Source organism: Microcaecilia unicolor, chromosome 2 (genome assembly GCF_901765095.1).
Source record: "Microcaecilia unicolor chromosome 2, aMicUni1.1, whole genome shotgun sequence".
NCBI lineage: Eukaryota > Metazoa > Chordata > Amphibia > Gymnophiona > Siphonopidae > Microcaecilia > Microcaecilia unicolor.
The window spans coordinates 430,562,915-430,588,690 of record NC_044032.1 but is presented as its reverse complement, the minus strand read 5'-3'; the positions used below and the strand labels follow the sequence as shown (position 1 = coordinate 430,588,690).

Genomic DNA, 25,776 nt, shown 5'->3' with positions numbered 1-25,776 from the left:
GTGAATGTCAAGAGCAGATTTTTTTTTTTTTTTGTTCTGAAGGTTTCGTCCAGGTGATTTGGAACTTATTCTGTTGGGCTATAGTGCCATAAACTGTTTTTGTTTTTTTTTAATTTGCAAGTATCTGGGGAGGTAGTTCTTGTGTTTTTACTAAAGCTTATTTAAGCCCAGCCATTGCTGTGTCAGTTTTGGTACCAGGAGTAATAGATGATGTCTCTCCCCGTAACCCAGTTCCTGTGCATCCTTAGTCTGGCCACTAGGTTTCAGTGTTGAGTGATTGAATGAAACTCTCTTTCTCCGAGGACAAGCAGGCTGCTTGTTCTCACTGATGGGTGACGTCCACGGCAGCCCCTCCAATCGGAAACTTCACTAGCAAAGTCCTTTGCTAGTCCTCGCGCGCCCGCGCGCACCGCGCATGCGCGGCCGTCTTCCCGCCCGAAACCGGCTCGAGCCGGCCAGTCTTCTTTTGTCCGCACTCGGTACGGTCGTTTTTTCGCCGTGTCGAGCCCCGGAAAGTCGACCTCGCGCGTCCAAAGTTTTTTTTGAGCGTGTTTTTTCTTTGGAAAAGCTTTGTTCTAGTGCGGGAAGTGCTCCGGAAACCCTCCCCGGGTTTCGTGTCAATCCTCCCCGTACTTCCAGCTTTTTGCCCCGATAAGTTTTCTTTCGTCGTCGGGGTAGGCCTCTTTCGGCCTCGGTCGAGATTTTTCTCCCTCTAAATTTTGGTGCTTCAATTTTCGCCATTTCGGCTTTTGATTTCGCCGGCGTGATTTTTCCGCCCATGACATCGAAGCCTTCCACCGCCCTCAGAACTGCAGTCTGTGTTCCCTGCTTCAAAGGCGGACTCGGGTAGCGAGACTAGCCCAGTGGAACGTGTTGTTCTCGGGCTCTTCGTCGGCATCGGCACCGGGATCTTCGAGTGCATCGACGTCGTCAGCGTCCAGACCATCTTCCTCGGCCGCCCTTGCATCGAGTGCATCGAGGCATCGGGCCTCTGCATCGGCGCCGAGACATCGGATAGCTGCATCGACGTCGGTGGTACCGGGACCTCGTCTCCTGATGTCGTCGGACGGTGGTGCATCGAGTGGAGTGCAGGTGAGGGCTGTCCATTCCCCTGCTGGTGGCGGTGAGCCCTCGGGTGGGTCTCCTCCTACCCTGAGGGCTCCTGCGGTACAGCCCCCCCGAGATCGACCCTCTTCGGTCTCGGCCCCGAGGAAGCGACGGATGGATTCTACGTCCTCCTCGTCGGTGCCGGGGAGCTCCGGTGACATGCTTCGGAAGAAATTGAAGAAGCATCGACACCGGTCTCCTCCTCGTGTCGGCACCGAGAGCTCTGGGTCGCCGAGGGATTCGGCACCCAGCAGGCATCGGCACCGAGAGGACCGCTCACCCTCTGTTCAAGAGGTGTCGATGCGCTCCACTCTGGACAGCCCGGAACAGCCTCCTCGCCCGGAACAGGTTCTGACGTCGACGCCTGCATCGACCTCTCAGCCTTTTTCTGCAGCCACTCTGAACGAGAGCCTCCGGGCCGTTCTCCCAGAGATTCTGGGAGAGCTGTTGCGCCCTACCCCTCCGGTACCGGCGGTGCTTGCGCCTCCGGTACCGTCGAGCGTGGCGCCGGCTGGCCCATCGCCCAGGTTGAGGTCCCCGACGTCGGTACCGCGTGCGGTGCCGACCGCGGCCACCTCCCAGGAGGGCTCCCCGACTACGTCGGCGGAGGGAGCTTCGCCGATGCGGGCGAGGGAGTCTACCTCTCGACGCCCCCGTCGTGGACGTGGTTCCACTGAGTCGAGCAGGGCGAGGTTGCAGACACAGGTTCGGGAACTTGTGTCTGACACCGAGGGTGAGGCCTCGTGGGAGGAAGAGGAAGACCCCAGATATTTCTCTGACGAGGAGTCTGAGGGTCTTCCATCTGATCCCACTCCCTCTCCTGAAAGGCAGCTTTCTCCTCCTGAGAGCCTGTCTTTCGCTTCCTTTGTCCGGGAGATGTCTACGGCCATCCCCTTCCCGGTGGTTGTGGAGGACGAGCCCAGGGCTGAAATGTTTGAGCTCCTGGACTATCCTTCTCCACCTAAGGAAGCGTCCACTGTTCCCTTGCACCATGTCCTAAAAAAGACATTGCTTGCGAACTGGACAAAACCCTTAACTAATCCCCACATTCCCAAGAAGATCGAGTCCCAGTACCGGATCCATGGGGACCCAGAGCTGATGCGCACTCAGTTGCCTCATGACTCTGGAGTTGTGGATTTGGCCCTAAAGAAGGCTAAGAGTTCTAGGGAACATGCTTCGGCGCCCCCGGGCAAGGACGCTAGAACCTTAGACTCCTTTGGGAGGAAGGCCTACCATTCCTCTATGCTCGTGTCCAAGATCCAGTCTTACCAGCTCTACACGAGCATACACATGCGGAACAATGTGCGGCAGTTGGCGGGCTTGGTTGATGCTCTTCCCCCCGAGCAAGCCAAGCCTTTTCAGGAGGTGGTCAGGCAGCTGAAGGCGTGCAGAAAATTCCTGGCCAGAGGAGTTTATGACACTTTTGATGTTGCGTCCAGGGCCGCTGCTCAGGGTGTGGCGATGCGCAGGCTCTCATGGCTGCGTGCCGCCGACCTGGAGAATAGACTCCAGCAGCGGATTGCGGACTCGCCTTGCCGTGCGGACAATATTTTTGGCGAAAAAGTTGAACAGGTGGTAGAGTCTCTCCACCAGCGGGACACCGCATTCGACAAATTCGCCCGCCGGCAGCCTTCAGCCTCTACCTCTACAGGTAGACGATTTTTCGGGGGAAGGAAGACTGTTCCCTACTCTTCTGGCAAGCGTAGGTACAATCCTCCTTCACGACAGCCTGCGGCCCAGGCTAAGCCCCAGCACGCTCGCTCTCGTCAGCAGCGTGCGACTCAGCAAGGCCCCGCGGCTCCCCAGCAAAAGCAAGGGGCGAGCTTTTGACTGGCTCCAGCAGAGCATAGCCGACATCCAAGTGTCCGTGCCGGGCGACCTGCCAGTCGGAGGGAGGTTGAAAGCTTTTCACCAAAGGTGGCCTCTCATAACCTCCGATCAGTGGGTTCTGCAAATAGTCCGGCAGGGATACACCCTCAATTTGACATCAAAACCTCCAAATTGTCCACCGGGAGCTCAGTCTTACAGCTTCCAACACAAGAAGGTACTTGCAGAGGAACTCTCCGCCCTTCTCAGCGCCAATGCGGTCGAGCCCGTGCCATCCGGGCAAGAAGGGCTGGGATTCTATTCCAGGTACTTCCTTGTGGAAAAGAAAACAGGGGGGATGCGTCCCATCCTAGACCTAAGGGCCCTGAACAAATATCTCGAAAAAGAAAAGTTCAGGATGCTTTCCCTGGGCACCCTTCTCCCCATGATTCAGCAAAACGATTGGCTATGCTCTCTGGACTTGAAGGATGCCTACACACACATCCCGATACTGCCAGCTCACAGACAGTATCTGCGATTTCAGGTGGGCACACGCCACTTCCAGTACTGTGTGCTACCCTTTGGGCTCGCCTCTGCGCCCAGGGTGTTCACAAAGTGCCTAGCTGTGGTAGCAGCGGCACTCCGCAGGCTGGGGGTGCACGTGTTCCCATATCTCGACGATTGGCTGGTAAAGAACACATCAGAGGCAGGAGCCCTGCAGTCCATGCAGATGACTATTCGCCTACTGGAGCTCCTGGGGTTTGTGATAAATTATCCAAAGTCCCACCTTCTCCCAGCGCAGAGACTCGAATTCATAGGAGCTCTGCTGGATTCTCGGACGGCTCGCACCTATCTCCCAGAGACGAGAGCCAACAACTTGTTGTCCCTCGTCTCGCGGGTGCGAGCGTCCCAGCAGATCACAGCTCGGCAGATGTTGAGATTGCTGGGCCACATGGCCTCCACAGTTCATGTGACTCCCATGGCCCGCCTTCACATGAGATCTGCTCAATGGACCCTGGCCTCTCAGTGGTATCAGGCCGCCGGAGGTCTAGAGGACGTGATCCACCTGTCCACGAGTTTTCTCGACTCCCTGTATTGGTGGACGATTTGCTCCAATTTGACTCTGGGACGTCCCTTCCAAATTCCTCAGCCACAAAAAGTGCTGACCACGGATGCGTCCCTCCTGGGATGGGGAGCTCATGTCGATGGGCTCCACACCCAAGGAAGCTGGTCCCTCCAGGAACGCGATCTGCAGATCAATCTTCTGGAGTTACGAGCGATCTGGAACGCTCTGAAGGCTTTCAGAGATCGGCTGTCCCACCAAATTATCCAAATTCAGACAGACAACCAGGTTGCCATGTACTATGTCAACAAGCAGGGGGGCACCGGATCTCGCCCCCTGTGTCAGGAAGCCGTCAGCATGTGGCTCTGGGCTCGCCGTCAAGGCATGGTGCTCCAAGCCACATATCTGGCAGGCGTAAACAACAGTCTGGCCGACAGGTTGAGCAGGATTATGCAACCTCACGAGTGGTCGCTCAACTCCCGAGTGGTGCGCCAGGTCTTCCAAGCGTGGGGCACCCCCTTGGTAGATCTCTTCGCATCTCGAGTGAACCACAAAGTCCCTCAGTTCTGTTCCAGGCTTCAGGCCCACGGCAGACTGGCATCGGATGCCTTCCTCCTGGATTGGGGGGAGGGCCTGCTGTATGCTTATCCTCCCATCCCTCTGGTGGGGAAGACTTTGTTGAAACTCAAGCAAGACCGAGGCACCATGATTCTGATTGCTCCCTTTTGGCCGCGTCAGATCTGGTTCCCTCTTCTTCTGGAGTTGTCCTCCGAAGAACCGTGGAGATTGGAGTGTTTTCCGACCCTCATCACACAGGACGAAGGGGCTCTTCTGCATCCCAACCTCCAGTCGCTGGCTCTTACGGCCTGGATGTTGAGGGCGTAGACTTTGCCTCTTTGGGTCTGTCAGAGGGTGTCTCCCGCATCTTGCTTGCTTCCAGGAAAGATTCCACTAAGAGGAGTTACTTCTTCCATTGGAGGAGGTTTGCCGTCTGGTGTGACAGCAAGGCCTTAGATCCTCGCTCTTGTCCTACACAGACCCTGCTTGATTACCTTCTGCACTTGTCTGAGTCTGGTCTCAAGACCAACTCCGTAAGGGTTCACCTTAGTGCGATTAGTGCATACCATTACCATGTGGAAGGTAAGCCGATCTCAGGACAGCCTTTAGTTGTTCGCTTCATGAGAGGTTTGCTTTTGTCAAAGCCCCCTGTCAAGCCTCCTACAGTGTCATGGGATCTCAATGTCGTTCTCACCCAGCTGATGAAACCTCCTTTTGAGCCACTGAATTCCTGCCATCCGAAGTACTTGACCTGGAAGGTCATTTTCTTGGTGGCAGTTACTTCGGCTCGTAGAGTCAGTGAGCTTCAGGCCCTGGTAGCCCAGGCCCCTTACACCAAATTTCATCACAACAGAGTAGTCCTCCGCACTCACCCTAAGTTTCTGCCAAAGGTCGTGTCGGAGTTCCATCTGAACCAGTCAATTGTCTTGCCAACATTCTTTCCCCGTCCTCATTCCTGCCCTGCTGAGCGTCAGCTGCACACATTGGACTGCAAGAGAGCATTGGCCTTCTATCTGGAGCGGACACAGCCCCACAGACAGTCCGCCCAATTGTTTGTTTCTTTTGATCCCAATAGGAGGGGAGTGGCTGTAGGAAAACGCACCATATCCAATTGGCTAGCAGATTGCATTTCCTTCACTTACGTCCAGGCGGGGCTGGCTCTTGAGGGTCATGTCACGGCTCATAATGTTCGAGCCATGGCTGCGTCGGTAGCCCACTTGAAGTCAGCCTCCATTGAAGAAATTTGCAAAGCTGCGACGTGGTCATCTGTTCACACATTCACATCTCATTACTGCCTGCAGCAGGATACCCGACGCGACAGTCGGTTCGGGCAGTCAGTTCTTCAGAACCTGTTTGGGCTTTAGGATCCAACTCCACCCCCCGAGGGCCCTGTTTGTTCTGTTCCAGGCTACACTCTCAGTTAGTTGGTAAATTTTTTAGGTCAATCTCAGTTATGTCCTCGCCGTTGCGAGGCCCAATTGACCATGGTTGTTGTTTTGAGTGAGCCTGGGGGCTAGGGATACCCCATCAGTGAGAACAAGCAGCCTGCTTGTCCTCGGAGAAAGCGAATGCTACATACCTGTAGAAGGTATTCTCCGAGGACAGCAGGCTGATTGTTCTCACAAACCCGCCCGCCTCCCCTTTGGAGTTGTGTCTTCCCTTGAAGTGTATTGTCTTGCTACATACTGGACTGGCCGGCTCGAGCCGGTTTCGGGCGGGAAGACGGCCGCGCATGCGCGGTGCGCGCGGCCGCGCGAGGACTAGCAAAGGACTTTGCTAGTGAAGTTTCCGATTGGAGGGGCTGCCGTGGACGTCACCCATCAGTGAGAACAATCAGCCTGCTGTCCTCGGAGAATACCTTCTACAGGTATGTAGCATTCGCTTTCTAGGAACTGTGAACAGCTGCCTCGGGGAGCAAAAGCTGGGTTGCAAAAATTGAACCCCAGCTCTTCCATAGGGCATAGCACAGTGCTGATACCGAGCTGGCTAAGAGCAGGTATTTCTGACAGTGGCCCCAATTAGCTGAGGCTTTTTTCCCATTCTTTATTTATGGAGGATAAAACTTCAAGGAGTCAGGCCCTATGAATCAGAGTGCACACAGCTCATGAACCAAAGCGTGTTGGTGAGTGACTGCACTTGTACAGCACCTTCTTCTATCATTTTCCTCGTACTGGTGTAAGTTGTAGTCTTAACATAAGGCTGCCAACTGCACCAGCCATTCCATGAGTGCCTAACTATGAATGAAAACAAAGTATAAAAAAAACTGTGTCCTCTTTAGCAGCCTTGGAAGTGACTATTGTCAAACTCAGTTCACTTCTATGTATCTGTGGTATGGCTCCATATTGGGAGGAGAGCCAGTAAGTGACATTCTGTTTTCCTACAAGTGGAGAAATTATCAATGGAGACTACTGTTAAGATGTATTATCTTATTTATTTAGATTTGGCTCACATCTTTTTCAGTAGTAGCTCAAGGCCCGGGCCCGGAGAATTTTATCCCCCCTGCCCCCCTCTCTCAGCGGCCCTGTCCTTTGATAGAGAGCAAATCCATTCTGAATTTTGTTTACTTTTGTTTGATTACTTTGAACTCTTGGAGAAAGAATGCAAATTAAGCAATGCAAGAGTCGTCGATGATGGGAAGAGGCTTTGTTATCTTGGGGTATGACTGAGACAATCCAATTCATAGAATATTTTTAAAGACATGGGTATGCAATAATTTATGTCTTTTAGAGGCCTGCAGATAATTGTTGTATATGAGGAGAGCTAGTGTAGATACATCCAATGGTGTTTTGCAATATTATAGAATGTTGTAAGCAGTTGTCTTTGAGAATTAACAGATAACCAGTCACATGAGTAGGTGATGTCATCAGAGAGCACCATTACACAGTATCCACTAGAGCCTTCCGGAAAACATTTCCCTAACATATGCGGAGATTTACTTGTAATCACCGCCTAGTGGAGCTTCCTGTTCACAGTGCAATTGGACAAATATCCCTGTTTTTCACAATTGGGCCTTCTCGGTCAACTTTCTTAGTGTGTCTGCCCTTTTTCTTTGTAAAAAAATTACTTCTTTTGACTCCATAATAATAGATTAGCTAGGTTAAGAAGAAGAAAATAGATCCCAGTATTCCTTTTGTTTTTGCATTCCTTTTTCTTCTTCCCCTTGATGTGGGCTTGTGCTTCTGATTATGTAGATGTATTGTTATTCTCTCTAAATTATTAAGATGCTTTTTTTTTTCTTCTATGTTCTTTTTGGAATGTACATTTGTAAATATTCTAATAAAAATAAATTATTTTTTAAAATTTTGCTATGTCCGCACTGCAGTCACAAGATGCAAACCTCATGGACTTCCATGGTGGACATGTGCTGTTTGGGGCCAGAGAACAGTGCCCCTGGTTTTGGCATCTGTTCAGATGTCACTTAGAGCTGTTGAGCACTTAAGACTTAAGTTTATTGACATTTGCTCCGTGAAAAAAAGCAATGCATGCTCATTTGCACCGAAGGCATTGGATCCAGAGGACCAAGGAGCTGCTTCAGATGCTGTCAGTAATTCAGCACTGAGGGAGCACCACTTTTCCTTGGAGCTTAGATTAAAGCATAAGCTCAGGAGAGGGCACTCTTTTCTTCTTCCTCTTGGTACAAAGGGAAGAATTCCTCACAGTCAAGCTTAGATCTAAAGATAGTCTGTGCTGAGCATTAGCAATATTGTAGAAAGTGTGTTCCCACTTTCATTTATTTTTTATCTGAACAGAAGAAGGGAGTTCCCCATTATTCACTCCCAAAAATGTTACTTCATCTGTACATTCTCTTTCATACCAATCTTGGAAATACGATGAGTTTGTCCCAGGCAGGAAAGCTGAATTACCAAATAAATAGCAAAAAGGGGGCATGCCCCTCAGACTCCACCACCTCCATGCTTTTAGAAAGGGGAATTTCTTGTCACTCTCGTCATCATTATAACCCTGTTTAAGTAGGGCATTCATAAAATTGCAAAGTGTACTCCGTTCCTCCAGGAATCCATGTGATGCAAACATGGATCCCTTATCAGTCTATCTCAGTATGGCTGGGACAGTATAGAAACACAGGTCTGGAAGCCCCAGACCTCTCTGTTCTCTATCTGCTATTAGCATGGCATAGCCTAAGTATGCTATTATATTGTTTGCTTCCGCCTGCTTAATGCAGTTAGACAGGTGGTATATAAAGGATTTTGAGGAGGAGCACCATTTTCAACGCCACTATTCTCCTCAGCATCGTTAAAGGTACATCTTTCCACTATTCACAAAGTATTTTTTATTTGTTCTATTTTGCCAGTTATGTAACTCTTATACATAGTCCCTGTGGATATGAATCCTAAATCCTTAATACTTCTCTTCCTTTCACTCCCATTGTTCTCCTTCTCTTCCTGTAACCGAAATGCTTCGGTTTTGTCATAATTGATTTTTAGATGAGTAGAGCTATCAAATTGTTCAATTAAATTAACAATTTTCCCCATATTTTCATGAGCATTATCTACATACAATTAGCATGTCATAAACATACCTGCTATTCCTATATTCTGTAGCTTCCATTGTTATCCCCTGTATGTCTTGTGCTTCCCTAATTTTCATAGCAAGAGGTTCCAGTGAAAGAATGAAAACAAGGAGGAAAGAGGGCAGCCCTGTCTAGTACGTCTCTTTAATTCTGTCTTGAGCATCTTTTCCATTTATCAGAATTTGAGCACTTGTCTGACTATAGAGTGGCTGCACCCACTGTACCTTGAATTCTGTATTTTGGCAACACTTATGTCAAGTAGTCCCATGGCCTTGAATGAAACCCACCTGATCTTCATGTGTCAAATCTAGGATAATATGATTCAGCCTGTTGGTCAACATCATGATCAGGATTTTATGATCTTGGTTCGATAAAGATATGGGCCTATATGGTCCCATGGCCTCCGTATCTCTTCCAGGTTTAGGGAAAACCACAACAAAAGTGTGATTCTGATTAGGACCTGAATTGTTTCTGCTTTACTGTTTCCGTACTTGTTTTTCCTATAGGGAAATCACCCAGGATTTTATAATATTCTGCCTGATCTGTTCCATTGGCTTTTGATGGGTTCAGTTTTTTAAATACATGCATAATTTCTGCCCCTCCTGTTTTTCTTCTGTTCAGGTATACTAACTGCTCCTCTGTTAAAGGTTAGATCTTTAAAGAATTTATCTCTTTGTAGTATTGTTGGAAGGCATTTAGGATTTCTCACATTTGTGTTCGTCCCTTGAGATTCCTAATGCTAGTAATAAAAGTTTTTGAATGGCAAGATTTCAGTAAGTGGACCATCGATTTGCCTCCTTTATTTCCCCATTTATAAAACAAATTTGTAAAAAAAACTGGCCATATCCCTCTGACACCTCATTTATTTATTTCTTTAACTCTGTCAATCTTTTGTATTCTACCTCTTCCTTTTGCTGTTATGTAGCTCTTGTGTAAGATATGAAGCAAAAAAGTGAGGAGAATGAATGAGGAAACCAAAAAATATGTTTATTCACATAAAAAAATGACGCAATTCACATAAAAAGTGACCCGACACGGCCGTGTTTCGGCCCAAAGGCCTGCCTCAGGGGTCTTTCACATATGGATCTTATTTTTCTGCATCTCATTAATCGTTTTTGTGTTTTATGTTTATTTTCATCATTACATACATAGACCCAAGAGAGTTCTGTTTCATCATTTTCCTTGGAGTACACTTTTCACGTCACACTCTCTGAGGTATTTTATAATCAATTTATTTGATTCTTAATTACAAAATGAGTCATGTACAGCCTTCCATTGTGTATGGCTAACTCACCATATTCAAGTGCCAATCAGTAATATAAGCAATTTAAGTTTTTATCGATAAGTATATATAAGAATTTGGTTCATGGTTATCGATTATTTTTAGACTTAATTTCCATTGTTCATAGTCTAATATATGTTAATTACAAATGCATGAATATTCTTACTTTCATTTAGTTTATTTTTTAATTATATACATATTTTTTAATTACATATATCACACATTTTTTAATTTTCCTTAATTTTTCATTTTAATTTGTATACAAAGACAATGTTTGTTTTTCAATACAGATTTATGCATTATCCATTGCATAATCCATGCGTTCTAATAATTCATATTTGGCAAAAATATTCTCACATATTTTTTACTTTTAAAACTCAGTCATTTTTTTAGATTATGTTGTTGACAATTTTACATTTATTTACGATGTATATTAAGCTATTGACTGTCACTTGTCATTTTATTTATCATATTATGTCCATCATATATATTTTTAATAAATTGCTTTATTTGTTCTATTGTTTTACTTAGGTTTTAAAGACCCCTGAGGCAGGCCTTTGGGCCGAAACACGGCCGTGTCGGGTCACTTTTTATGTGAATTACGTCATTTTTTAATGTGAATAAACACATTTTTTGGTATCCTCATTCATTCTCCTCACTTTTTTGCTTCATATCTCACGGTTTCGTGAGGGTTTTTACCTCCTTTTTGTTCTGCCTTTGCTCTTGTGTAAGAGCAATCAAACTCTTTATCTGTTCCTTAAGTGCATCACCACAGATTCCTATCAACCCTACTCATTATAACCACCTCTTCACCAATGAATGATTGAATATGCTGGCCGAGTTTATAGTTACTCACTTTATGAATTTGTGTTACGGGAATTTAAACCTATGAGTAATATATAATTCTGTTCCCTTGGGTGAAGGGTTTTCTATGTATTTGCTAGATTTAAGTCTGATATAACCCAGTTCACTCCTTTTTCTTTCATTTCTTTTGCATATTGTTCTAACTGGCTTTACATCCACTGCCAGGTTACTAGTAATATTGAAATCTTCCACTAGTATTGGAGAGTACTCGCTGGAGTGGAGGAGTGGCAAAATGGTTAGTGCATCAGGGTTTGATCCTGGCAACCTGGGTTCAATTCCCACTTCAACTCCTTATGACCTTGGGCAAGTCACTTAACCCTCTATTGCCCCAGGTACAAAAACTTAGATTGTGAGCCCTCTAGGGATACAGGAAGTACTTGCATATAGTGTATACAGTCCTGCATAAGTCTAGTAGCACTATAGAAATGATTAGTATTAGTAGTATTCTGTTAGTTTTGCACTTTGTTAGTGAAAAACTTATGCTGATAAAAAGATTATATTATTTAAAAAAAAGATCAAAAATATGTTTCCATTTCAAAATGAAATTGTTCAAACCCACTGAGTGGAAAAATCATAACCAATGTGAGACTCAAACCACTCTTATCCAACCTCCCTCCCCTATTTTTAATAAATGTTATAAATCTCTTGTGCGCTAACATAAAAATGTGAATATATAAGAGATAATCAGAAGAATATATAAGTACTAGTAAAAAAAAGGCCCGTTTCTGACACAAATGAAACAGGCGCTAGCAAGGTTTTCCTCGGAGTGTGTATGTTTGAGAGAGAGAGTGTGTGTGAGAGATGGAGTGTGTGTGTCAGAGAGAGAATGAGAGAGAGACAGAGACAGCGTGTGTGTGTATTTGTGGGAGAGAGAGAGAGTGTGTGAGAGACAGAGTGTCTGTGTGTGTGAGACTGTGTGTGTGTGACAGAGATTGAGTGTGATAGAGAGTGTGTGAGAGACAGTGAGTGTGAGCTCCCGCCCCCCCTCCCCACTTCCCTTTCCCCTGCCCCCCCTGCAGCCATCCATGTCCAGCGACCCTCCTCTCCCCCCCTCAAGCTACCTATGTCCAGCGACCCTCCCCTCCCCCCCTCTGGTGCATCAAACCCCCTTGCCACCCACAGCTGCCAGTGGTAACGCTGTCTGGCCGCTGCTGCTTCTCCTGTTGAGCAGCAGCGGCCGGTGCAAAAAGAAAAAAAGCGATAAATGTTTTAAAACCCAGCCCAAATCATTCGCAAATGCCAGAGTCTTAAAACGCAGTTTCTGCAGCCGCTCCTCCTCTCGCCTGTCACGTTGCTGCGCTCCTCCGGGGTCTTACTCCAGGGGCAGTGACGTGGAGGCGAGAGGAGGAGCGGCTGCAGAGACTGCGTTTTAAGACTCGGGCATTTGCGAATGATTTGGGCTGGGTTTAAAAACATTTATGTTTTTTTTTTCTTTTTGTAGCGGCTGCTGCTGCTCAACAGGAGAAGCAGCAGCGGCCGGACAGCGTTACCAGTGACAGCTGCGGGTGGCGAGGGGGTTGATGTGCCCGGGGTGGGGGGGGGGGTGGGGGTTTGATGTGCCGGGGGGGCTTGGGTGATGCACTGAGGGGGGGTGTTCTGTGGTGCTGCGCTTGTAGTTTTTTGATGCGCCGCTCCCTGCCACTTGCTCCGAAGTGGCAGGGAGCGGCGCACTGATTCCCAGGCAAGGGAATCAGCTGTCAGTGATATCATCCTGGCTACGGAGCCTAGCTCAGCAACTCCAGGAGCCAAGGACACAGGCAGTCCCACATTAGAACGTTGGTGGTGAGAATTATTATATAGGATAGGCAATATGTCACAGGACCTCATTGGGGTACAAACCTTATACTTGTCCAGTCCTTCAGTGTTCAGCAAACCATCACACACGCTCATTTGTGTATAATAATCTTACGTAACAGTTTAAAAAGCAACCCAATATTTCAAAACAGAAAAAAGCAACTTATCTGAAGCAGTACTACAAACAAGGAAATTATGTAGCACCATTTTTGATATCCATGGTGCAGCATTTTACAGTTCAAATGTTAGTCTTCGTGATGCTGCCAAACTTCACTTTGCACAGAGATGACTTTATTATTATTATTATTATTTGTTACATTTGTATCCCATATTTTCCCACCTATTTTCAGGCTCAATGTGGCTTACATCGTACCGGAGTGGCGTTTGCAATCTCCGATGTGAACAAATACAAGTGTTGTTGTGGTAAGATAGTGTTCATGTGGCACAGCCACATTAGGGAATCGTGCAGTGGGAGGGTTGTGTTATGTCCGTTACGTGTTTTGTTGTGTTGCAGGGATCCGTTGTCTAAGTTGGATTGGTAGGGTATGCCTTTTTAAACAGGTGAGTTTTTACTGATTTCCTGAAGTTTAGGTGGTCGTAAGTTGTTTTCACCGTTTTTGGTAATGCGTTCCACAGTTGGGTGCATATGTAGGAAAAATTGAATGCGTAAGTTGATTTGTATTTAAGTCCTTTGCAGCATGGATAGTGTAGGTTTAGGTATGTTTGTGTTGATTCGGATGTGTTTCTAGATGGTAAGTCGATCAAGTCTATCATGTGTCCCAGGGCTTCACCGTAGATAGTTTTTTGAACCAAGGTGCAGATTTTAAAAGCAATGCGTTCTTTGATTGGGAGCCAGCGTAGTTTTTTTGCGGAGTGGTTTTGTGCTTTCAAATTGCGTTTTTCCAAATATGAGCCTAGCTGCCGTGTTCTGAGCGGTCTGAAGTTTCTTTGGGATTTGTTCCTTGCATCCCGCATAGATTCCATTGCAGTAGTCTAAGTGGCTTAGTATCGTTGATTGTATCAGGTTCGGGAAGTATTGTTTCATGCGTTTGAGTTTCCAGGTTGAGTGGAACATTTTCTTTGTTGTGGATGCCACTTGGCTCTCTAGCTTTACGTTGCGGTCCATTGTAACGCTGAGGATTTTCAGGCTGTCTGAGATAGGAAGGGTGTAGTCTGGGGTGTTGATACTTGTGGGGCTGTCCGTGCTGTGTTGGGATGAGAGGATGAGACGATGTGTTTTTTTCTTTATTGAGTTTTAGTTGAAGTGCATTTGCTCATGAGTCCATGATGTTCAAGCTGAGCTTTATTTTGTTGGTGATTTCTGTCAGTTTGGTATTGTATGGAATGTATATAATGACATTGTCTGCATAAATGAAAGGGTTATGGCTTTGGTTGGATAAGGACTTGGCTAGTGGTGTCATCATTAGGTTGAAGAGGATCGGTGATAGCGGTGATCCTTGTGGTACTCCACAGTCTGCTTTCCACGGTGATGATATGTTTGAGTTTGTTTTTGCTTGATATGTTCTTGTGGTTAGGAAGCCCTTGATCCAGCTAAGTATGTTTCCACCAATCCTGAACTTATCTAGTAATCTTGTTAGTATATTATGGTTTACCATGTTGAATGCACTAGACATGTCGAATTGGAGGAGGAGGATGTTTTTGCCTGTTGCTATTTTCTGCTTGAAATTGGCTAGGAGAGTGATTAGTACTGTTTCAGTGCTGTGGAGGGGGTGAAAACCTGACTGTGATTCATGTAATATTGAGAATTTGTTTATATAGTCGTGAGTTGTTTAGTTACCATGCTTTCCATCAGTTTTACTACCAGCGGGATGGATGCTACTGGACGGTAGTTAGTGATTTCATTTTTTTTTCTTGGTATCTTTTGGTATTGGGTGAGTATAATATTGCCATGTTCCTTAGGGAAGAGACCTTGCTGAAACATGTAGTTTATGTGGGATGTGAGGTCTGCTATGAAGCGGTCAGGGGCGGATTTCATTAGGTAGTTGGGGCAGGTATCTAGTTTACAGTGGGTCTTGGAGAACCTGCTGATCACCTGGGCAACTGTTTCGACAGTGATGGGGGTGAAGTTTAGCCAGGTCCGGTCAGCCGGGTATTCGCCAGTAGTTGTGTGCAACTCATTAATGAAGTTTTCGATGTCAGGGTTGTCCCGAGGTAGCGTGTTGCTTAGGTTTACAATTTTTTCATTGAAATACTTAGCCATTTTATCTGCAGATGGAATGTCCGTATTTGTTATGGTGACTGAGCTGGTGTCTAGAAGTTTGTTCACGAGTTGGTATAGTTTCTTCGTGTCTTTGTAGTCTGTCCCTATTTTAGTTTTATAGTAAGATCTTTTGGTCTGTCTTATTGCGTATTTGTATTTTCTTTGTATTTGTTTCCATGTGTTGAATGTATGCTCATTTTTTTTTTTCTCCATGCTTGTTTGAGTTGCCTGGAATGTGTTTTTAGCTTTTTCAGTTCATCGTTGAACCATGGTATCGAGTTATGCTTGCGTGAGGTTCTTGTTCGTAAGGGTTCTATTTCATCCAGTATGCTTTTACATCTTTTATCCCATTCTGTGAGGTAGTAGGTGGAGTCCGTTTGTGCTGTCCATCCGTTATCGTTTATCAGTTGCCAGAATGTTTTCATGTCAGCTTGACCTCTTGTGCTGTAGGAGGTGTGTTGTTGTATTCGTTGTGGACCTTTCTTCCGCCAGTGTAGGGACAAGTTTAGTTTAAAGTGGTCGGTCCAGGGTGTTTCTGTCTATTTGATATCTGTTGAAAGTTTGTGTGAGATGAGATCGAGAGTGTGCCCTTTGACATGGGTGCCTTGCAGTTGTGGCCATTTGAGATCCCATAGGCGGAGGAATTCTTTACATTCTCGTTCTTTACTGTTTATAATGCTGTATTCGGCAATGCTGAAAAGCAAACATTCACAAAAACAGTTGTTTCGATGGATTCACACCTGCTTCCAGGGTTATCTCAAAAAAAGTCACCAAAAATCCTATCAAAATAATAAAACAATGAATGCTAGTCCCACATCTGAAAAAAAACTACTTTAACAAAAACACATACTCATAAATTGCAAAGTCCATGCCTACAATATTGTCTTAGATGACTAGGCTGAGTGGCTACTGAGAAAATTGCGCCAATTCATAGACACTTAAGAGAAACGTGACATCACTTGTAAAAAAAAAAAAACCGACAACAAACTTCATACAAACATTACAACCAGTCAAGTTCTCTGTTTAACCCTTTGGGCTCTACACAATGTAGTTTTTAAATCCAACATATTTCTTTTCTAAGGAACACTCCATTGATGTCTCCACCTCCAACCATGGACTCACAACTTCTAATGCACAAAAAAGTAACTCAGAAAATTGATGTCCAGATTGAATGCACTGGGTAACCAGAGGTGGTTTTTCATCTTACTATTGTAAGCAACTCCAGAGCTCAATCAATCTTAGTTCTAATGAACACTAAGGGGCCCTTTTACAAAGTTGTGGTAGGGCTACAGCAGCAGTGGTGCATGGCAAATTGGCCCTATCGCAGGAGCCCGGTGGTAGTGTCGGTGTGTGCCATGTGCCATTTCTGGTGCTCAAAAAAAATAATTGTATTTTTTTAGTGCAGGGGGCTTACCCTGTGGTAATCAGGCAGTGCCAGGTTAGCGCGGGAGCCCTTACTGCCTCCTAAATAGGAAGCGGTAAAAGGTTCCCTAGGAATTAGCCATGTGACAAATGCTTAACTTATCGCATGGCCATTTCTTTTTACAAACAAAAACATCCTTTTACTTGCTGCGGTAAAAGGAAACCCTTAAATCTAACAGATACATAGAAAACCACGTCATGGCACACAGCGAACCTGCGCACTGATGCCATTGCAGGGGTCCTTTTTACTAAGCTGCGGTAAAAGGACCCCTAAATTTTGCCCATGTACACCAGAGCACAGGGGCACCAAATAGCATATACTATATGACTTGTCTGGGAGGTAGAAAAAGATGTCAAACAAATCTTGTGACCATTCAAGGTCACTACTATTTCATCAAATAAGGAGGAGCGGATACTGCAGTGACTATATGGATGAGGATCCCTATCCCTCAGAGCTGGGGCAAAGGATTATAAACAGGAAGGTATATGCAGTTTCGCCCTGGTACACTTCAGTCTGACGATCGTGAAAGTCTTTGATGAGTACAACCAGTATTGGATACTTTTTTGTGCATCGCTCAAGACTAACCAGTAATTAGAGACCAAAATGTCCCTTACATTCTTGCCTCTTTTAAATGCAAATTAAGGTCTGTCCTGACAGCATGTAGTTGATTAATATACCAGTATTTCAATATGATTGTATAGATGGAGAATAGAGTAAAACAAAAAACAAACCAGTCTTCAGGTTGCTCTGTAATAATAAATGTGCCCGTTCAGCCCATCTGGCTCTTTTATAAACTTTCCAAATGAGACTTTCTGGATATCCATGCTTTCTAAAGCATTGTGTCCCAAGTGTGAGCCTGTGATTTGAAGTCCTGAACAGTGGAGCAGACTCTTGTAAGCCTAAGAAACTGGCTAACAGGGATGTTCTCAACGTACATGGACGCTATCAAAACAAGTGTTCCTATTTGTAGGTTTACAAAAAATTGAAAAGAAAAAAAGACCCTTCTGATGATGTAATTGTAAGATCTAAAAAAATGAACCTGCTTTCTATCAAAAGAATAAACAAACTTCAAATTAGAATCACAAGAATTTAACCAAATAAAAAAAGTATGAAGAACTTCAGCTAGACCATCCTAAATTTAAAAAAAAAAAAAGTCATCTATGAATCTTTTTTTCCCTAGAGTAATATAATATTGGTTAGGGGAATTGGTCAAAGACGTTATTTCAAAATATCCAACATATAAATTGGCTATATCAGGTTATAAGAATAGCCATACTGAGTCAGACCAATGGTCCATCTAGCCCAGTGTCCTGCTTCCAACATTGGCCAATCCACGTCACAAGTACCTGGTAGAAACCCAAATAGTAGCAACATTCCATGCTACCTATCCCGGAGCAAGCAGTGGCTTCCTCCAAGTTCATTTCAATAACAGACTATGGACTTTTCCTCCAGGAACTTGTCCAAACCTTTTTTTTTAAACCCAGATGTGCTAACCGCTGTTACCACATCCTCCGACAGCGAGTTCCAGAGCTTAGCCATTCTTTGAGTGAAAAAATATTTCCTGAAACATAAAAAAAAAAATTGTAAGGACCAGTTCTAACAATGTAGTAGGTGGGGCAGTACTGTCAGTACATTGATCTAACACTTCTTTAACTAACTGAATAGCAGCTGACCTAAGATATATTGGTATATGGAGCCTCTGTGTCTGCTGTAACTAACCAGAAATGACCACTAGGAACAGTGAATGCTTCCAACTGTACTATATCAGTGAAATCTAATGTAATAGTGTAACTGTGGTATAAATTAATTCAAAAAGAATCCACATAAATGGAAAGGGGCTTCAACAGGGAACCTTTCAAAATTATTGGGTGCCCTGGAGGATTATTTAAATGTTTATGTACTTTAGGCAGAACATAAATAAAAGGAATAACTGGAATTGAACTTCTAAAGTCTGTTTCTCTTTTGGAGATATAACCCCTTGACAAGCCTTGTAATAAGAAAAGATGTGCTTTTTGCTCTACAGTAGAAATGGGGTCAGCGTTCAGCTTTTTATAAAAGTATATGTCCAATAATTCATGTTCAATCTCAAGTATACACATAGTTTTATCCATGACTGATTGAACTGCTTTTATTAGCTGGTTTAATAATGATGGTCTGATTATTTGTTCTCTTCTGGAAAGAGTTTGGAATCGATGAGACGCCTCAAGATGTTCATTGACATCTCAGGTCACCAAATGCGGAAAAACATTAATTGCCGTATCTACAGGGCCTGGAGAGTCTCAAGTAGAGGCAACTTTCAATCTAGGCACACCTTGACTTTGTGTTGGTGGACAATTAGCAAAAAAAAGACTTTCAACCTAAGTGCCCTAAAAAAATTTTGACATCAGACGCACGCACAGAAACTTGATCAGATCATTCAGCAAGCAACGCCGCGGCAGCCGAGAAAAGGACTTCGGCTGTCGGGGGTTGTGGTCCCGCGTCAGCACAGGTACGCGACAGCAGCGGGGGAGGGTTTTCGGCAGGAAGGGGGGTCGAGAGGGTCGTGACAGGGGGGTCCAGGGGTCAGTAACGCGGAGGGGGGGGGGTGTTGAAATCGGAGGGAGGGGCGTGAGGGGGCCTTGAACTGGAAGGGAAGGAGGGGGGTCTGGAACTCGGAAGGAAGGAAGGGAGGGAGGGGGGCGTGGGTCTAGGGGACAGAGCGAGACAGCAAGGGAGAATGGGGGATTACCTTACTAGCGCTCGTTTCATTGTCTACTGAAACGAGCCTTTTTTACTAGTTGCTACATAAAACACATATGATAAACGGTACTGTGTAAAATCTAGTATATTTTAAAGAAGTAATACATAAGCTGGTAATACTACAGGTGTATGCCACAAACATTGCAAGGGAAGTATATTCTGAGAAATACTGTTTAAAAATGTAATAAATACTGAGAACAGTGTACTGAAATATCTAATACAGTTATGTTTTCAAAAGTAGTATAAGATCTTACAAAAATGGTGTAAGGTCTAATTTCATATTAAGACCATTTGGAGTTACTATATTTAAATTGTAAATAGTAACATAGTAACATAGTAGATGACGGCAGAAAAAGACCTGCACGGTCCATCCAGTCTGCCCAACAAGATAACTCATATTTGCTGCTTTTTGTGTATACCCTACTTTGATTTGTACCTGTGCTCTTGCTATTCTTCCTGTAACAGTAGACTTTCCAAATCTTCTCCTCACCATCTAACTTGTTTAATCAGAAACATTTTTGTCTTCTATAGTATAGTTTGCCTGATACCAATGAAGTACTAGTGGTGCAGACTGAATATATATCTATTAGGGCGTCTTTTACTAAGGCGCGGTCACGTTTTTGGCGTGCGCTAAAATTGTGGGTGCACTAAACGTTAGAGACACCCATAGGAATGCATTGGCATTTCTAACGTTTAACGCACCCACAGTTTCAGCGCACGCCAAAAACATGACCGCGCCTTAGTAAAAGATCCTCTTATAAGGACCTGTGTTCTATAAGTCTTGTTTGTACCATTCTTTTGTCTTGCCCACAAACAAAAGCTTACATGGGCAAATGACAACATAGATGACGTGAGATGAATTGCAATTTGTGGAAATATTTAAGCCGGTAAGTTTGTAACTGGATGCTTAAATTCATTTAACGTCGCAATGGTGGCACACTGTGCATTTGCCACACCGAGTCTGGCCAGTGAAAGCAGCTGCTACTGTATCTGCTTCGGGTAAGGTTGAGGGGACCAGTCTCTCTTTGAGGTTTCTGTTCCTAGAATGGGCTCTGACTGGTCTTTTATTCTTGAAGCAAGGATGTGTTTCCAAGATGTGCCAATTTTTGAAAATTATCTTGCAAAATTGATTGGAAGAACATGAAAATGTTAAGGTGCAAATCAAATCTGGTTTGCTTCTATTCTTCTTTGTAGTCAAAAGTACATCTCTATCTTGTGCTCTTGCCTTCCTCAAACTGCTTTGTATGCAGTCTTCCGGGTATCCTATATTCCTAAATCATTGTACTATAGATTTGGCCTGGATTTCAGAAATTGTGAATAGGGTAGGTTGGTTTTGAAACTACGGTTGTGAAAACTGTTGAAATGGAGGTATGTGTTTCTCTCTGTAGGCTTCTTGTAAACCTCTATTATAAAACTATAGGCTGTTTTGGTGATCATTGTATTAAGGTGGCATCTGATGAGTATTGTATTGGATTTTGAAATGCAAATTTTCATCTTGTCTATTTAACCAATCAGAAAATTCGATCAGTTTTGTCTCTTCTCATCTCCACAAAAGAAAGATATTGTTGACATACCTTTTGTAGAAAATTACTTCTGTCTTGTATGGATGATCCTATAAAGCTTTTTCTTCGAAGTTGGGAACAAATGATAGGCACCTTTGCAACACTGTAATTTGATCTGAAATCAAAGTATGATTGGAAATAATAATTACTGTATTTGTACTCCTATTTGTGACCTGGTTAAAGGGTAGTGATGGAAAGAATTGTTCCTGTTGCCTGTCTTGTGAAATAAAGTGCTGTCTAGACCTGTTGTTGCCTTGCTGGCAGGACCGCCTGCCCCAGAGCCAGAGGCTACAGACTCATCTGATGAAACGAGCTCATCACCTGAGCCACTAGAACTAAAATCAAAAGTGACCCAAGTTGTAATCTACCCTCACCTAATTTTATCCAACTACAAGCCCTGGTTTGTTGATTATCTTTTACGTCTCTTAATTGTCTAACTTTCTGCAATATTTCCTTAAGTGTTTATAGTTTAGTATTGGGTGTTAAAAGAGTTCCCTGTTTGCAGTACTCATAGTTAAGCAGACAGAGGTAGGGATGTTTTTGTGTAGCCTTATCTGGCTGCATAGCTGTGGTAAGGTAGATCAACCACAAGCACATTAGGGCTGAGGGATTAAGAATTTATCTCCATGAAATTACCAGAGGAATTCACTAGGTTGCAGAACTGAGTTTGCATTGGTCTATATTCACTGTTGCTAGGTCACTTAGGGTGGAAAGCAAAAGCACACTACACTTCCTCAGTGAAGTGGAACACTACTGCCAAAACATTTTCAACGATCATCTTAGTCCTTCAGAGCTTGGGATGGCTCTTCTTCTCAGAAGAGGAACAAAGCAAAAAACAGAGTTCAGCAAATATGCAAATTAGCTTCTTAGCCACCTCAGGCTCTAGTGATTAAGGCTCTAACAACCTCTCAGCAATTCTCCTTTCACAGTCTTTTCTATAGTGTAAAAAGGCTGATTCCCCCTCATCATGCATTGGGCACAACTCATCTTGAACATCCCCTTCCCCCACCTTAGGACAGTAAAACACCAAAACCCTTAGGTACCATCCTCCACGCCCTGTTGTTCTACAAAAAGAAGGAAAAACACAAGAAAGCATCTGCCTGATTTCCTCCTTCTCGGGTCTTACCAGCAACTTTCACTTCTCTGGCAGTTTAAGGCCTTCTTTCATGATGTTCATATGGAAAATCAGTACCAAGTACTTTTACTTTAAACTGTCCACACCTGATAGCAGATGTCCCATTCCTTTTCATACTTTCCATTCCAAGCTCCTCTGGTGGTTTTCTCAGGTTAGCTTCTTCCCAGGAACCTTGGGCTATGGGCTCCTCCTTTTCCCCCCTCTTCACTCATCTCAGGGACGTTTATATGGGTCCCAGGAGAACGAACACCTCCCCTCTCCCTCCTTTGTAATTGGATCCCTTTCACTCAGTAATGCAGAAGCTAGGGAGTCTACCTATTAGAAGTATGGGAGTATGAATGTTGCCCTCCCCTTTATTGACCTTAAAGCTTCCAGTCTTCTTAGCCCATTCTCATTACTCAGGATCAAGAGAAACTCCCCTCCCAGGCCTGTGCCACTTCTTAAATCCTGCATCTCCAGATACATCCATACCATCCCTCTGGGCTTCAGGGTTCTCTGTCTCTACCCCCTTTAGCTATTCCTGGAGAACTGTACTCCTTTTAACAGGTTCTCTGATTTCATAGCTCACCCCCTTTTATTTCTCCCTTTTTCAAATGCAAAAGAGCCTTTTCTGTTTTATTTAACCCAAACTGAGAAACCAGGGTCCTGTAGCTTAACTCTACTCCACCCATGTGATCAGGGCATGACTGTGTCTTGTCACACTACTCAGATACCAGCCATGAATACTGCCAGCACCTGCATATTTGCCGGCTCCTCACTGACTCCACCCCCTCCCTCTATAACACCCCTTTCCTGCCGGGTTTCAAGATGGCCAGTTAGTGCCAATATTCAGTGGCACTGCCTGGTTAAGTGTTGCTGAATATCGGTGGCTAGCCCATTGAGCATGATTTTTAAACAGGCAGAAGCCTCTCCTGCCCCCTTTATTTGCTTTGACTGTTGACCCATTGGAGAATTACTCCATTGAAACTGGCTTGGACAGTTGGAGTGCAAGATTTTAGCCAGCATTGCTTGCACTCATGATAACTACAAAGTATATGGCAACTTCTACAGAGGAACTCTCACTCACTGGCATTTAGAAATGACTGGGCAGTGCTGTATTTCTACTTTTTGTAATCTTTGCTTATTTTGGCTAGGGATACTTGAAAGATATTTTGTAAGCAAACTGCTTCCATAAACAGTCATGGTATTGAGACCTACAGTAATCTAGCACTGGGCTTAACTGGCTATTAAAGTCGGGCCTGGCTTTCCCAGCTCCGGTGACTGGGAGGCAATCTGGCATATTAGGACCTCTGTAGTCCAAGCGTGTATAGGTTAATGCAATGTTTGAGTAAATGCAAGATGAATGCAGAGCAATAGTTGTGGGTAAACAAACAAAAAAAAAGCTTAATTGTCTCAACATGAGACAAACGTAATGGAAAATTAGTTGTGGTTGCATGATTGGATAAAGACTTCCTTGTTAAAAAGTGCTAGTCTAAACTTGATAAACATAAACACACATGCACCAAGGCTGGGTATCCACTGTGTGCAGGGTAACTTACTTTAGTCAAGGAAGGTAAAAATAAAGATATCTATTTTATGCAAAGTGCAATGCAAAGTGCAGAGTCATACACATTGGGAAGAATAATCCAAATCATAGTTATTTGATTCTAGGTTCCACCCTAGGAGTTGGCACCCAAGAAAAGATCTAGGTGTCGTCATGGACAATGCGCTTAAATATTCTGACCATGTGTGGTGGCAGCCAAATAGCAAACAGAAAGCTAGAAATTGTTAGGCAAGGGATAGAAAATAAGACACAGGAAAATTATAATGCCTCTGTATAGTTCCATGGTGCAACCACACCTTGAGTATTATGTGCAGTTCTGATCACCTCTGTGTGTGTGTGTGTGTATATATGTATATATATATATATACTGTATATATATATATATATGTATTCAGCTTGGAAAAGAGATGGCTGAAGGGGGATATGATAAAGGGAAATGGGACTTGATTATACCGCCTTTCTGAGGTTTTTGCAAATACATTCAAAGCGGGTTACATATATTCAGGTACTTATTTTGTACCAGGGCAATGGAGGGTTAAGTGACTTTCCCAGAGTTACAAGGAGCTGCAGTGGGTATCGAACTCAGTTCCCCAGGATCAAAGTCCACTGCACTAACCACTAGGCTACTCCTCTGAGTGGTATTGGAACGGGTAAACGTAAATCAATTGTTTACTCTTTTAAAAAGTACAAGGACTAGGGGGACACTCAAGGAAGTTACGTGGTACTACTTTTAAAATGAACAGGAGGAAATATTTTTTCATTGAACAAATAGTTAAGTTCTGGAACTTGTTACCAGAGGATGTGGTATTATTATTATTATTTATTTATTGCATTTGTATCCCACATTTTCCCACCTATTTGCTGGTTCAGTGTGGCTTACAATACATTGTATTGATGGAAGTACAATTTGTTACAACTCGATTATGGTTACATTGTGAGGAGTAAAGTGAAAACAAAGTCTACGTATCGCAAGGGGAATAGAACAATGGAATAGTGGAAGAACAATGGATACTGATAGGATTACAGAACAATAGCTAGAGAACGTTTGGTTATTACATTATTACCTGTAGATTAAGGTTTGAGTGTGTTAGAATTTCGGGGGATAAGAGTATAAATGAGTATGTGTTGATGCAGTATTAACAGTATGCGTGGGCTTCATGTGTTTTAATCCTTTCGATAGATTTCTTCGAAGAGATAAGTCTTTAACGATTTGCGGAAGTTGGTCAGCTCGTAAGTCGTCTTCAGGATGCGTGGTAGTTTATTCCAGAATTGCGTGCTCATATAAGAAAAGGTTGATGCGTGTAGCACTTTGTATTTTATGCCTTTGCAATTTGGGAAGTGGAGGTTAAGGAAAGTTCGGGATGATCTTTTAGCGTTTCTGGGTGGTAAGTCTATTAAGTCAGACATGTAGGCTGGGGCTTCACCGTGAATAATTTTATGAACTAGTGTGCATACTTTAAAAGTGATTCGTTCCTTGAGTGGGAGCCAGTGTAGCTTCTCTCGTAAGGGTTTCGCACTTTCGTATTTTGGTTTCCCGAAGATGAGTCTGGCAGCTGTGTTCTGGGCTGTTTGAAGTTTCCTCAGTATTTGCTCTTTACAACCTGCGTACAGTGAGTTGCAGTAATCCAGATGGCTGAGTACGAGTGATTGCACTAGGCTGCGGAAGACGGATCTTGGGAAGAATGGTCTTATTCTTTTCAGTTTCCACATGCTGTAGAACATCTTTTTGGTTGTGTTGTTTGCGTGAGTTTCGAGTGTTAGGTGGCGGTCAACAGTAACTCCAAGGATTTTTAGAGTATCTGAAATAGGAAGATTTAGTTTTGGTGTGTTTATAACGGTGAATTCGTTCATGTTGTATTGGGAGGTGAGTATCAGGCATTGAGTTTTTTCTGCATTCAGTTTCAATCGAAATGCATCTGCCCAGGTGTTCATGATGTGTAAGCTTTGGTTAATTTCGTTGAAGATTTCCTTAATGTCTTGTTTGAAAGGGATATATATTGTTACATCGTCGGCGTATATATATGGGTTGAGGTTATGGCTTGATAAAAGTTTTGCCAAGGGAATCATCATTAGGTTGAAAATGGTTGGTGATAGGGGTGATCCTTGCGGTACTCCACATTCTGGTGTCCATGCTGCAGACGTAGTTGAATT

The 25,776-nt window shown here is 44.1% G+C and overlaps 1 protein-coding gene across 1 annotated transcript in view; it reads left to right on the top strand.

Moving 5' to 3' along the window:
* PAPSS1 (3'-phosphoadenosine 5'-phosphosulfate synthase 1) overlaps nucleotides 1-25,776 on the top strand; it is a 222,783-nt gene that overhangs the window by 95,837 nt on the left and 101,170 nt on the right. The window lies entirely within an intron of this gene.